The sequence below is a fragment of the Ranitomeya variabilis genome, chromosome 2, assembly GCF_051348905.1.
Source record: "Ranitomeya variabilis isolate aRanVar5 chromosome 2, aRanVar5.hap1, whole genome shotgun sequence".
Classification (NCBI taxonomy): Eukaryota; Metazoa; Chordata; class Amphibia; order Anura; family Dendrobatidae; genus Ranitomeya; species Ranitomeya variabilis.
In genome coordinates, this window is record NC_135233.1 from 543,414,929 (window position 1) to 543,430,732 (window position 15,804).

Sequence of the window (15,804 nt, forward strand, 5' to 3'; positions counted from 1 at the left end):
TGATCCCACATTGGACACTCTGAAGAGCTGTTCAGTTTTCCATTTCAAGATTCAGAAATCTCTCCCAGTCAACTTGAAGTGGGGAAAGATGAGATCGCATGTAGAGCTGCCCAAAGCTTTGACCAGCCCCAGTCACACGAAGGCAATGGTGGGAAAGTGTCACAAGAGGTGGACCATGATGAGACACAATTTCTAGAAAGTCAGGAGGAGGATCAGGGTGCAGATGTGGAAGACGAGGTGGTGGATGACATAATAACTGACCCAAGCTGGCAGGAGGACATGCGTAGCGAGGACAGCAGCACAAATGGGGAAGGAGGCATATCCCCCAACAGGCAGGAAGAAGCAGTGTGGTGGCCACAGACAGAGGGCATGCATCCGTTCCCTGTAACACCAACATGAGTGAAGTTGCCATTCCACCTGTGAGATCTTCCAGAGTCTGGCTATTTTTTCAAGACTCTGCCGATAACCCTAAACAGGCCATTTGCAGCACCTGCCATGCCTGCTTCAGCAGGGGTAGTAAAACAACCAGCCTGACCACCAGCATGATCAGGCACATGCAAGCAAAGCACCTGACTTTGTGGGCCGAACCCCAGGCTCGAGGACCACTGCCTGCTGGTCACACCACTGCTTCCACTGTTTTGCATAGAAGCCAATCCCAAGTACACCGTGCATGTGAAGATGCCTCTAGCCCTGCACCTGTTGTGGCCCACAGTCAAGCAGCACCATCAGCAAGCCCGTCCACGTCCTTGACCCAGCACAGCGTTCAGTTGTCTATAACCCAGTCTTTGGAATGCAAGCAGAAATACCCAGCCAACGCCCCACAGGCCACAGTCCTCAATTCTAATATTTCTCTTCTGCTTGTGCTAGAAATGCTGCCTTTTAGGCTTGTTGAGACAGAAGCATTCCGCAACCTGATGGGGGCGGTTGTCCCAAGGTACTCGGTCCCCAGTCGCCATTATTTCTACCGGTGTGCCGTACCGGCATTACACCAGCATGTGTCCCACAACATTACCCGTGCCCTCAACAATGCTGTTACCGGGAAAGTCCACCTAACCACGGACACGTGGACAAGTGCTTGTGGGCAGGGACGGTACATCTCAATGACGGCACACTGGGTTAACATAGTGGAAGCCGGGACCCAGTTGGACCTTGAGATGGAACACTTCCTCCCCACGCTGAGGATTGCTGGCCCTATGTCAATCAGGGTTGCCCCCACAGTCTACAGCTCCTGCACCTCCTCCTCCTCCTCTTCATCCTCCATCTATGAAATCAACACATCAGTCAGAAACTGGAAGCACTGCAGCACTGCCTCAGTCAAGCGGCAACAGGCTGTGCTGAAGCTAATCTGCATAGGTGACAAACCGCACAATGCAGAAGAGTTGTGGACAGCGCTGAAAAAGCAGTCAGATGTTTGGATGACACCACTGAACCTACAGCCAGGCATGGTCGTGTGTGACAATGGCCGTAACCTGATGGCTACTCTGAGGCAAGGTGAGCTCATACGCACACCTTGCTTGGCCCATGTGCTTAACCTCTTGGTTCAACGATTTCTGAAAAGCTACCCGGAGCTGCCGGATCTGCTAGTGAAAGTATGCCGTCTGTCTGACCATTTTAGAAAGCCAGCTACAGCTTCAGCCGCCCTTGCCATGCTTCAGCAGCGTTTTCAGATTCCAGCTCACCGACTATTGTATGATGTCCCCATCCCCACGCGCTGGAACTCTACGCTGCATATGTAGGAAAGGATTTGTGAGCAGAAGAGGGCCGTTGTTGACTACCAACATCAACAAGGCCATCGAATTTCAGGTCAGACTCCACACATAAGACCTCAGGAGTGGACATGGATGTAAGACATATGTAACATCCTCCAAAACTTTGAGGACTGCACTAAGATGGTGAGTGGTGATGATGCCATAATTAGCATCACTATCCCGCTTCTCAGCATTCTGAAAAACTATCTGCTCACAATCAGAGAGGATGCATTGCAGGCGGAGCACGAGGACATGGAGCAAGGAAACATACAGGGGGATTACACTCAGCCCAACCTCATGTCTTCTCAACCTGGATTGTTAGGCAATGAGGAGGAGGAAGAACAGGAGCTACTTTCATGTGCTATAGATGGTACTACAAACACATCTGTATTAGCTTCTGTTCAGTGGGGATGACCTGAGGACAGGGAGGAGGAGGACAGCATCATCAGGTGTCCTGTTGATGAGGACACGGAAGTCTTGCCTGTTAGCAGTCTGGCACGCATGGCTGACTTTATGTTGCACTGTATTTCACGTGACCCTCGGATTATCAAAATTTTGGGTGACACTCATTACTGGTTGGTGACACTTCTAGACCCACGCTTCCAGGAGAACTTTCAATCTCTTCTGCCTGAGGCAGAGAGGTGTACTAAAATTTTGCAGTACCACAGGGCCCTTGTAGCGGAATTACTTAGAAAATTCCCATGTGAGAACGCTGGCAGCAGAAGTCAAGAGTTTGTTGTACAACCAAGGACTCCAAGCAAGAGAGAGACAGAAGTACAATCCAGCTCAGGCAGGGGAACAATGGCCAAGTTCTGGGACAGTTTTCTCAGACATTCCCATCGTGGCGGCACAGAGGCAAGGGGCGCTGTCACAAGAAGTGCAATGTTTGGGAAGATGGTGAGGGAGTACCTTGCAGATCGTACAAACATCCTCCGGGATTCCTATGTGCCTTTGAATTATTGGGTATCCAAGCTGGACACGTGACATGAACTGGCGCTCTACACCTTGGAGGTCCTGGTCTGCCCTGCTGCTAGCGTTCTGTCAGAGAGGGGTTTTAGTGCCGCTGGTGGAATTATAACAGAAAAGCGCATCCGCCTGTCAACTGAAAATGCTGACAGGCTGACTCTTATAAAAATGAACAAGGCCTGGATTGGGAAAGACTTCTGTACACCACCAAGTGAAAACAGCGAAACATAACCTCAAATACATTCTCTCTTTTGGGGAGGCGTATTCTCATGCACCTCTTCACAACCCCACATGGGTATACGCTTACAGATTTGGTCTGTTTGTTCTTATCCTCATCCTCCTCATCCAGAACCAATATATCACCAGGGTGAACGTGGTCTGTACGGTGCATTTTGGCAAAGGATGCTGTGATGGCACTTATTTCTTTTTAAAAAAGGACAACACATTGGGGAACTGGGCATGACATTACATTGGGCCTACTTCTTAACTCGGTCGCCTGCAATCTATCCTGTATCTGCCAGTAGATCACCAGGGTGAACGTGCTCTGTACGGTGCATTTTGGCCAAGGGGGCTGTGATGGCACTCTCTTATTTTTTTTAAAAAGGATCCCACATTGGGGAATTGGGCATGACATTCCATTGGGCCGACTTCTTAACTCGGTCTCCTGCAATCTAAAATGTTCCTGCCACTAGATCACCAGGGTAAACGTGCTCAGTACTGTTATAGGCCGTTGATATTTGGGCTAGGGGCATGCGATGGCAGTAGTGTACTTTAACCCCTTCACCCCCGGAGCTTTTTCCGTTTTTCCGTTTTCGTTTTTCGCTACCCTCCTTCCCAGAGCCATAACTTTTTTATTTTTCCGTCAATTTGGCCGTGTGAGGGCTTATTTTTTGCGGGACGAGTTGTACTTTTGAACGACATCATTGGTTTTAGCATGTCGTGTACTAGAAAACGGGAAAAAAATTCCAAGTGCAGTGAAATTGCAAAAAAAGTGCAATCCCACACTTGTTTTTTGCTTGGCTTTTTTGCTAGGTTCACTAAATGCTAAAACTGACCTGCCATTATGATTCTCCAGGTCACTACGAGTTCATAGACACCTAACATGACTAGGTTATTTTTCACCTAAGTGGTGAAAAAAAATTCCAAACTTTGCAAAAAACAAAACAAAACAAAATTGCGCCATTTTCCGATACTCGTAGCGTCTCCATTTTTCGTGATCTGGGGTCAGGTGAGGGCTTATTTTTTGCGTGCCGAGCTGGCGTTTTTAATGATAGCATTTTGGTGTAGATACGTTCTTTTGATCGCCCGTTATTGCATTTTAATGCAATGTCGTGGCGACCAAAAAAACGTAAATCTGGCGTTTCGAATTTTTTTCTCATTACGCCATTTAGCGATCAGGTTAATGCTTTTTTTTTATTGATAGATCGGGCGATTCTGAACGCGGCGATACCAAATATGTGTAGGTTGGGGTTTTTTTTTATTGATTTATTTTGATTGGGGCGAAAGGGGGGTGATTTAAACTTTTATATTTTTTTTATTTTTTTCACATTTTTAAAAACTTTTTTTTTTTACTTTTGCCATGCTTCTATAGCCTCCATGGGAGGCTAGAAGCAGGCACAGCCCGATCGGCTCTGCTATGCAGCAGTGATCATAAGATCGCTGCTACACAGCAGATTTGCAGGTGTGCTGTGAGCGCCGACCACAGGGGGGCGCTCACAGCCACCGGCAATCAGTAACCATAGAGGTCTCAAGGACCTCTATGGTTACCTTCCTGACTCATCGCCGACCCCCGATCATGTGACGGGGGTCGGCGATGCGCTCATATCCGGCCGCACGGCCGGATGCGGTAGTTAAATGCCGCTGTCTGCGTTTGACAGCGGCATTTAACTAGTTAATAGCGGCGGGTGATCGCGATTTCACCCGCCGCTATTGCGCGCACATGTCAGCTGTAAAAAACAGCTGACATGTCGCGACTTTGATGTGCGCTCACCGCCGGAGCGCACATCAAAGCGGGGGTCCCGACATGTGACGTACTATACCGTCACATGTCGGGAAGGGGTTAAAAAAAGGTAACTCCATTGGGGAATTGTTTGGCAGATCATGCACTGCATTACAAGTCTCAGAGACCCACACCACTACATTGGCCCTAATTCTTAACTGTCTCCTGCAATGTCTCTTCCTTATCTCTGACAACATGACCTGGGTGAACATGCTTTGAATTGTTATAGGCCCGTAAAGTTTGGGCATGGGTGGCTGTGATGGCAATAGTATATTTTTAAAAAAGGTACCCCCCATTGGTGAAACCAGATCCTTGATGGCAAACACTTCACATTTGTGTACCTTAAAGAGCTCACTGGAAAAGCTCCTTTTTGTGTTGCCTGGTTGCGCAAATTGGACACAATACACTTCATATAAATTTGATAATGCAATGATGTTAGTTTGGCTCAGTAGTTTATTACAAATATTTCTTTGTCCACTATATTAGTTTCTCTCCTTGAGAGCCATAACTTTGGCTGCCTCAAATGTACAAATGGCGAATATACAAATGGCGATTTGTAAACAAGATTTAAATACTGTATACCGAATGCATTCAGACAATCACATAGCTGCATTTCTTGTAAAACATTTACAGATGTGACAGACAATGCTCATAGTGACACTATCTTGATAAATGTTTGTTTTCTCACTTCAGAAACAGTTTGAAGCCTCTATATGTTTGCGGTTTGTCATTGTAAAACATTAAGGTTTACTGAAACTCTGCCTGTGGTGGTTTGGTCTAAATCCTTGTGGCTTTTATATTCTAGTGGTTTATGGCCACTCGTCTGATGACTCCATGATATCTCAGTTTAACCCTGTTTTCTATTTTCTGTAAAAGTACTTTAGTTAGAATTTTGAAAATCTAGGTAATCCTCAGGTATATAGTTGTTAGTAATTTCCAGTTAGTCATATATTTTTATGTTACAGACATTTCGGTATAACAACCTTTTTTTGGGACTACCCCATATTCATGCTCCTGGGGCCTTTTAGGCCTGTACTAGGTTTACATGTGATACTCAATCTTTTTGTCTGTATTGTTGCTGGGGAAGAACTTTTATGACTCTGCTATTGCTGGGAAGAGTGTGGATTCTGCATGACAGCGCTGCTGTATTTGTCCAGCAAAGAAGGAAAGAAAATCGGAGCGTTTCTGTTCTACTTGCGGACAAAATGTATGCAAGGAACATTCAGCCGAAAAAATAATATGTGAGAATTTTCGGGGGAATATGTAAAGTTACAAATAAATATTCCTGCACCAAGTTTGCTACAACCAAAAAATGTTTTCATAAAAAAATTGCATATAAAATGCCTATATTTGGCATGCCCATTTACTTACTTTTTTGTTGTTTTATGCACATAATTATGTTTTGAAATATACACATCTTAGGCTGTGTTCCCAGTAGCGCTGGGGATCGCCAGAAGGGGATCCGTAATGGATCTGACCTCCTGGTAACTCCAGGATTCCGCCAGCCTTAGCTGGGGTCACCAGGAGGTCAGATCCATTACGGATCCCCTCCTGGCGGACCCCAGCGCTAGTTGGAATGCATCCTTACCTTGCAATTGTAAAATAAATTTTGAAAAGTATTTTTGACATTTCCCAGTGAATGCATTTGTAGTGGTTGAAAGCAATGTTAAAGTTGAAAAACGCTTCAAAAACGCTGCGTCTGAACTAAGCCTAAAGGCCCCGTCTCACATAGCGAGATCGCTAGCGAGATCGCTGCTGAGTCACAAGTTTTGTGATGCAACAGCGACCTCAGTAGCGATCTCGCTATGTGTGACACGTACCAGCGATCAGGCCCCTGCTGTGAGATCGCTGGTCGTGTCGGAATGGCCTGGACCTTTTTTTGGTCGTTGAGGTCCCGCTGACATCGCTGAATCGGTGTGTGTGACACCGATCCAGCGATGTCTTCACTGGTAACCAGGGTAAACATCGGGTTACTAAGCGCAGGGCCGCGCTTAGTAACCTGATGTTTACCCTGGTTACCAGCGTAAATGTAAAAAAAAACAAACAGTACATACTCGCCTTTCAGTGTCCGTCAGGCCCCTTACCGTCTGCTTCCTGCTCTGACTGAATGCCGCCGTACAGTGAGAGCACAGCACAGCAGTGACGTCACCGCTGCGCTCTGCTCTCACTGTACGGCGGCACTGTCAGAGCAGGAAGCAGACGGCAAGGGACCTGACGGACATCAGATGGTGAGTATGTACTGTTTGTTTTTTTGGTAACCAGGGTAAACAACGGGTTACTAAGCGCGGCCCTGCGCTTAGTAACCCGATGTTTACCCTGGTTACCCGGGTGCTGCAGGGGGACTCCGGCATCGTTGAAGACAGTTTCAACGATGCCGAAGTCGTTCCCCTGATCGTTGGTCGCTGGAGAGAGCTGTCTGTGTGACAGCTCCCCAGCGACCACACAACGACTTACCAACGATCACGGCCAGGTCGTATCGCTGGTCGTGATCGTTGGTAAATCGCTATGTGAGACGGGGCCTTAAGAGGGAGAGGAAATTTTCGGTCTGGGGTTAAATATTTGGCCTTACAGGCAAGTGATTAACCTACAAAGGATGTACCTTGACATATTTCGCAGCAAAACCTGTTTTGGTTTCGTTTTAATGTGTTTTTTGTGGCACCGGGAAAAATGGCATGAATCTCGGAAAAAAATGATTAAGGCCGGTTTCACACTTGCGTTGGTAGCAGCTGCGGAGGGCTGCGGACTTCCTCCTTGAAGCCCCGCCCTCCGCTGCTAGCTCCGCCTATTTCTGCATGCGGCCGGTATGCAGCCTGTGTACCTATATTTAACATTAGGTACGCAGGTCGTGCCGCAGTATGCAGATGTTGCCGCATGCGTCGTTTTGACGATGCGGAGACCAGCATAGGACGCAGCTTGTAGCAATTTTTCTTCTCTGCATCGTCAAAACGACGCATGCGGAAGCATCTGCATACTGCGGCACGACCTGCGTACCTAATGTTAAATATAGGTATACAGGCTGCATGCCGGCCGCATGCAGAAATAGGCGGAGCTAGCGGCGGAGCTTCACGGAGGAAGTCCGCAGCTGCTACCAACGCAAGTGTGAAACCGGCCTAAGGCTGTGAACTAGGAGTCAGGAATGCTTCTAGGGCTTATCCCCATGATGTTCCTGTGTCTTTTGAGCAGTGTTTCCATCATTTTCAGATGTTTTTTGAAATTAAAAGAACCCCCGGGGGGATCGCAGTAAAAATACTTTGGTCTCACGTAGGGTTATATTGGGTTCGCTGTTCTGGCCGAGTACCTGAGAATTCCAATTTGCCCGACCCGAGCAACGAGCACCCGAGCATTTTAGTGCTCGCCCATCACTATTCAGAAATTAATATTTTGTGTAATAACCATAATTTTTAATCACAGTTACATGCATCTTGGCATGCTTTCCAGCAGTGTTTCACACTGCTTCTGGCGCAAAAATGTAAGCAGTTCTTCTTTGTTTGATGGCTTGTGACTATCCATCATCCTCTTGATTACATTCCAAGTTTTCCAATTGGGTTCAGGTCTGGAGAATGGGCTCCCCATGACAGGGTTTTGATGTGGTGGGTTCTTAATTTTGGCCAGAGCTGTATATATTACCCCAATTGCCACTGCACAAAAGCAATCAGGATGCTCCATTTCTCGTGCAGCTGAGGACTAGTCTTATTAGTGTTGGTAGGGGCCAATATCCATGGACCTTCACAGCTATTTAACATCAGCCCTTAGCGGTCTGTTTTGCCTTAGCTGGTTATTAAAAATGGAGGGGGCCCAATTAATTTTTTGGGTGAGTCCACCCATTTTTTAATAACCAGCTAAGAAAAAGCAGAGAGCTGTTCACTGATTAATAGGCTGAAAAGGTAAATGTTTATTGGGCCCTTCCCAGCATAATGAGACCATCTCACAGCCAATGTGGTCTCGAACTTTCGTGCTGTAAAATGGGGGTAGTAAGCGGTAAAGGTGAAAAATGGAACAACAGAGAATAAAAAGTAATAATAATAATCTTGAAAAAAGAGACATAGGTCCAAATGTAGGAGGTGTAGTAGGTGGAGGAGCTTGAGGCGAATGTGGCGATGAAGGTGGAAGAGGCAGGGGATGAGGTATCCAAGTTTTTTTTTTTTTAGGGACAGCACTTAGAAGAACATAATATAAAATAAAAAAGAACAATGTAGATACAGTAGTCGGATGTCCTAGTGGAGGAGGAGGTGGTGTAGGTGGACTAGCAGGAGGTGGACATTGCAGTGTAGGTGGAAGAGGCAGGTCTGATGGTATCCAACATTATTTTTGTGGATTTTATTTCTCTTCCTTTTTGGTAAGGCCCCAAAATAAAACAAATGGCAAATAAAATATAACAATGTCTGGGTGCAGATGGTACATTTGTCTGGTTTGCCAGAGGTACAGACAAGTCCTGTGGACTCCACTCCTGGTTTCTTTTAATGAATGCGAGAGTGGCCACGTTGGCTTTGGACAGGTGGATGCGCCTATGTGTGATATCCCCTGCTGTGATAAACACATGTTCCAACATTACACTTGCCACGGGGCATGCCGGCACTTCCAAGTCAAAAAGTACAAGCCTAGGCCATGTGTCCAGTTTGGAAACCAAGAAGTTAAATGGGCAGACCCAACTTAGTACATGCAGACGTGTGGACATAGACATGTACTCTTCCACCATGTTGTTATAACGCAGGCACCTGGTTGTATAGACCGTATCAGATGGTGGTGCTGGATGATGTGTCATGCTGATGAATTTTTTTCACATTTTAGCCATGTTAACGCTCCCTTCTGAGGTGGTGCCCCAGCTGCGTTGGCGACTTCCTCCTCCTCTGCCTTGTGTTTCTTCTGTCAGGTGGGAATGCCGTCAGTAGTGCCCCTACCAGCATGTGCTTGTATTCACACATTTTGCCATCCCGCTCCAGTGACGGAAGTAATAATGGTACTTTGTCTTTGCAGCAGGGATGCAGCAGGGTGGCCACCCAGTAATCAGTAGGGGTATGATCTGGGCAACTCTGCGGTCGTTGGGCAGGCACAGCAGACTGTATTGGCTCATTCCGCCCTCTCTCTGTTGGAGTCCCTCAAGGCTCTGTCCTGGGGACCCTAATTTTTTCCATCTATACCCTTGGCCTAGGATAACTCATAAAGTCCCATGGCTTCCAGTATCACCTGTATGCTGATGACACTCAGATCTACCTCTCTGGCCCAGATGTCACCTCTCCGCTGTCCAGAATCCCAAAGTGTCTATCAGCCATATCCTCCTTCACCTCTCGCTTCCTAAAACTCAATGTAGACAATGCCAATCTCCCCTACCTGATCTATCTATTATGGTAAGCAGAATCACGTTCTCTCCCACACCTGAAATCCGCTACCTCACGGTAACTATCGACTCTGCCCTGTCCATCAAACCGCTCGTCCAAACTCTTGCCACCTCCTGTCGCCTCCAACTCAAACATATTGCCAGAATCCGTCCCTTCCTCTGCCCTCAATCTACTAAAATGCTTGAGCATGCCCTTATCTCTCACCTCGACTACTGCAACATCCTCCTCTGCGGCCTCCCCGCTAACTCTCTTGCGCCACTCCAGTCTGTCCTTAACTCTGTTGCCCGGCTAATCCACCTCTCTACTCCCGTTTCTCCCCTCTGCAAATTTCTCCACTGACTCCCAATTCCACAACGAATCCAGTTCAAACTACTAACACTGATCTACAAACCCATCCACAACCTGTCCCCTCCTTATATCTCTGAACTAATCTCCCAATATCTTCCCTCACGTAATCTTCGATCCTCCCAAGACCTCCTACTCTCCTCCACACTTATTCATTCCTCACACAACCGCCTCCAAGATTTCTCCCCAATATCCCCATCCTCTCGAATTCCACGCCTCAACACGTCCAATTATCCACCACCCTTGGATCCTTCAGACGGAACCTGAAAACCCACCTCTTCAGGAAAGCCTACAGCCTGCAATAACCATTCTGCCGCCTCACCACCACCCGAGCTGCTGCACCCCCGACCTTTTGTCTCTTCCCCATAGAATGTAAATCCGCAAGGAAATGAAATTTCAACTCATAGCTGTCAAACAAGTTTATTACAAGTCAAATAGTTAGAAATAAAAAAAAAAGAGAAATATATAAGTATGCATACACACAAATCAATAATAAAGAGTTTTAGAAATTAAAACAATGAATTAAACATTAAAGACAGATTAATTACAAAAAAGAAAAACACATTTTGTACCAAAGTCCCCTGTGCTTTAGCTGCAAAAATTGTATTGTGGTGCTTAAAGGCAACCTGTCACCCCCAAAATTGAGGGCGAGCTAAGCCCACCAGCATCAGGGGCTTATCTCCAGCATTCTGTAATGCTGTAGATAAGCCCCCGATGTATCCTTAAAAATTAGAAAAAGAGGTTATATTATACTCACCCAGGGACAGTCCCAGTCCTGTCCGATGGGCATCGCGGGCCGGTCTGGCGCCTCCTATCTTCATCGGATGATGTCCTCTTCGTGTCTTCACGCTGCGGCTCCAGCACAAAGTACTGCAGTGTGCAGGCCCCAGGCCTCTCTGACCTTTCCCGGCGCCTGCGCACCGCAGTGTGAAGACAAGAAGAGGAAGTCATCCTATCAAGATGGGAGGCCCAGGACCGGACCGCGACTTGGATCAGACCGCCCGCGTGAGTATAATATAACCTCTTTTTCTCATCTTTTAGGATACATTGGAGGCTTAGCTACAGCATTACAGAATGCTGTAGATAAGCCCCTGATGCGAGCGAGCGCGGGGAGACAGAGCGAGCGCGGGGAGACAGAGCGAGCGCGGGGAGACAGAGCGAGCGCGGGGAGACAGAGCGAGCGCGGGGAGACAGAGCGAGCGCGGGGAGACAGAGCGAGCGCGGGGAGACAGAGCGAGCGCGGGGAGACAGAGCGAGCGCGGGGAGACAGAGCGAGCGCAAATCGAGAAAAAGGGGTTTTTTTTAAAGTAATTATACTCATCTATCTGACATTATCAGATGCACACAGTGTCATCCCTTTGGGTCCTTACATGGATTGTGGGGGCACCGCCATTCCACTTGGTGAAAAGAAGTCCAGTGATGTAATGACATCTGCAGGGAGGTCACTGCTCTGGGGGGGGCACAGGATGGGGAAAAGTCAGAATACCTAGAATAAAACAGAAAAAAAAATCATGCAGAAAACTGGATACAAGTAGTGGCTGACACCAGTGGCCACCGGGCTAATACTGACCAGCACAGCGTGCGAGGGGAGAATAAAGCCAGGGATCTGGAGACATTGTTGTAAAGCTGTTTCGCTCCCAGAGGTCATAGGTCAGTCATCAATCTGACAGCATGTGTCCCCAATAATATTAATATTAACAGGACCGACTCCTCACCATCAGGCAGAGATTCTCATGCCAAGTAATATCAATCCCTCAGATCTCCATCATCATTCATCCCCTCCCCTGTTCGCCCCCACACACGTAGCACTATACTTCCCTGCACCCCCCACCGCAAGTGACATCACACACTGACCTGCACAGCACGTGACATCAGCTCCCCACACCACATAGACCCATGCGAGTAACATCAGCCCCATTCTGCAGGTAGACCCCCCTGCACACAGATCCCCGCAGATCCCCCACGCAGGCAACATGACCCCCTTCCTAACAGAGACTCCAGCACACAGCCTCTCTTCCCCAGAGACCTGCAGCCCCCCTTCACAACAGACACCCAGCCCCGCTAGCAAGAAACATGACCCCCTTCCCACTGAGACCCCAGCATGCAGTCACCCTTCCCCAGGCAGGCCCCTCCAGCATGCAGTCCCATGCAAACAACATCTCCCCCTTCTCCCCAGGCGGACCCCCCGTCCAGCATGCACATGCAGCCCCATGCAAGCAACACCACCCGATTCTCCCCAGGCAGCCCCATGCAAGCATCACCACCCCATTCTCCCCAGGCAGCCCCATGCAAGCATCACCACCCCATTCTCCCCAGGCAGCCCCATGCAAGCATCACCACCCCATTCTTCCCATGCAGCCCCATGCAAGCATCACCACCCAATTCTCCCCATGCAGCCCCATGCAAGCATCACCACCCCATTCTTCCCATGCAGCCCCATGCAAGCATCACCACCCCATTCTCCCCATGCAAGCATCACCACCCCATTCTCCCCAGGCAGCCCCACGCAAGCACCACCACCCCATTCTCCCCAGGCAGACCCACGCAAGCACCGCCACCCCATTCTCCCCAGGCAGACCCACGCAAGCACCGCCACCCCATTCTCCCCAGGCAGCCCCACGCAAGCATCGCCACCCCATTCTTCCCAGGCAGCCCCACGCAAGCATCGCCTTCCCATGCAGCCCCACGCAAGCATCGCCACCCCATTCTCCCCACGCAAGCATCGCCACCCCATTCTCCCCACGCAAGCATCGCCACCCCATTCTCCCCACGCAAGCATCGCCACCCCATTCTCCCCACGCAAGCATCGCCACCCCATTCTCCCCACGCAAGCATCGCCACCCCATTCTCCCCACGCAAGCATCGCCACCCCATTCTCCCCACGCAAGCATCGCCACCCCATTCTCCCCACGCAAGCATCGCCACCCCATTCTCCCCACGCAAGCATCGCCACCCCATTCTCCCCACGCAAGCATCGCCACCCCATTCTCCCCACGCAAGCATCGCCACCCCATTCTCCCCACGCAAGCATCGCCACCCCATTCTCCCCACGCAAGCATCGCCACCCCATTCTCCCCACGCAAGCATCGCCACCCCATTCTCCCCACGCAAGCATCGCCACCCCATTCTCCCCACGCAAGCATCGCCACCCCATTCTCCCCACGCAAGCATCGCCACCCCATTCTCCCCACGCAAGCATCGCCACCCCATTCTCCCCACGCAAGCATCGCCACCCCATTCTCCCCACGCAAGCATCGCCACCCCATTCTCCCCACGCAAGCATCGCCACCCCATTCTCCCCACGCAAGCATCGCCACCCCATTCTCCCCACGCAAGCATCGCCACCCCATTCTCCCCACGCAAGCATCGCCACCCCATTCTCCCCACGCAAGCATCGCCACCCCATTCTCCCCACGCAAGCATCGCCACCCCATTCTCCCCACGCAAGCATCGCCACCCCATTCTCCCCACGCAAGCATCGCCACCCCATTCTCCCCACGCAAGCATCACCACCCCATTCTCCCCACGCAAGCATCACCACCCCATTCTCCCCACGCAAGCATCACCACCCCATTCTCCCCACGCAAGCATCACCACCCCATTCTCCCCACGCAAGCATCACCACCCCATTCTCCCCACGCAAGCATCACCACCCCATTCTCCCCACGCAAGCATCACCACCCCATTCTCCCCACGCAAGCATCGCCACCCCATTCTCCCCACGCAAGCATCACCACCCCATTCTCCCCACGCAAGCATCACCACCCCATTCTCCCCACGCAAGCATCACCACCCCATTCTCCCCACGCAAGCATCACCACCCCATTCTCCCCACGCAAGCATCACCACCCCATTCTCCCCACGCAAGCATCACCACCCCATTCTCCCCACGCAAGCATCACCACCCCATTCTCCCCACGCAAGCATCACCACCCCATTCTCCCCACGCAAGCATCACCACCCCATTCTCCCCAGGCAAGCATCACCACCCCATTCTCCCCAGGCAAGCATCACCACCCCATTCTCCCCAGGCAAGCATCACCACCCCATTCTCCCCAGGCAAGCATCACCACCCCATTCTCCCCAGGCAAGCATCACCACCCCATTCTCCCCAGGCAGCCCCATGCAAGCACCACCACCCCATTCTCCCCAGGCAGACCCATGCAAGCAACACCACCACCCCATTCTCCCCAGCAGCCCCATGCAAGCAACACCACCACCCCATTCTCCCCAGCAGCCCCATGCAAGCAACACCACCCCATTCTCCCCAGGCAGCCCCATGCAAGCATCACCCCCCCATTCTCCCCAGGCAGCCCCATGCAAGCATCACCCCCCCATTCTCCCCAGGCAGCCCCATGCAAGCATCACCACCCCATTCTCCCCAGCAGCCCCATGCAAGCACCACCACCCCATTCTCTCCAGCAGCCCCATGCAAGCAACACCACCCCATTCTCCCCAGGCAGCCCCATGCAAGCAACATCCCCCATTCTCCCCAGGCAGCCCCATGCAAGCAACATCCCCCATTCTCCCCAGGCAGCCCCATGCAAGCATCACCCCCCCCCCCATTCTCCCCAGGCAGCCCCATGCAAGCATCACCCCCCCATTCTCCCCAGGCAGCCCCATGCAAGCATCACCACCCCATTCTCCCCAGCAGCCCCATGCAAGCAACACCACCCCATTCTCCCCAGGCAGACCCATGCAAGCAACATCACCACATTCTCTCCAGGCAGACTCCCACTTACCTGATCTATGACTTTGGAGAATGAGCCCCATAATACCCCAAATCTTGCACAAAAATCCTCGAAATCCAGCCATGACATCCACAGCCTCCTCCTGTCTGCTCTGCTCTATGGAGGAAGAGGCAAATCCTGCACAAAACACTCCAAAACCAAATCCTGCACGAAATCCCGCCATGACATCCACAGCTTCCTCGTGTCTGCTCTGTCTGTTCTATGGAGGAAGAGGCACCGCCCCTTCCGGTCACATGGGCAGAGGTCCTTTAGCCGACTTGGATTTAGCCTCTACCATGCACTAGCGGTGTAAGTGTGATAGAAGTCAGTGATTTAATCGGATTATTTGATATCAGCTTCTGCGCTGTAATGTACCTGTGACCGTCAGCAGCCTGCGCTGTAATGTACCTGTGACCGTCAGCGGCCTGCGCTGTAATGTACCTGTGACTGTCAGCGGCCTGCGCTGTAATGTACCTGTGACTGTCAGCGGCCTGCGCTGTAATGTACCTGTGACTGTCAGCGGCCTGCGCTGTACATGTGACCGTCAGCGGCCTGCGCTGTAATGTACCTGTGACTGTCAGCGGCCTGCGCTGTAATGTACCTGTGACCGTCAGCGGCCTGCGCTGTAATGTACCTGTGACTGTCAGCGGCCTGCGCTGTACATGTGACCGTCAGCGGCC

General features: G+C 50.4%; 1 protein-coding gene across 2 annotated transcripts in view; it reads left to right on the forward strand.

The window, feature by feature from the left end:
• The window catches only part of PRMT7 (protein arginine methyltransferase 7), a 155,849-nt gene that overhangs the window by 4,819 nt on the left and 135,226 nt on the right, over positions 1 to 15,804 (forward strand). The window contains exon 1 of one of the 2 annotated variants that reach the window (XM_077288147.1): positions 15,362 to 15,433. The exons of the other annotated variant lie outside the window; for it this stretch is intronic. The gene's annotated coding sequence lies outside the window, so the exon portion shown is untranslated. Of the gene's footprint in view, positions 1 to 15,361; positions 15,434 to 15,804 lie in introns of those variants that run through there. 2 annotated transcript variants of the gene reach the window in all.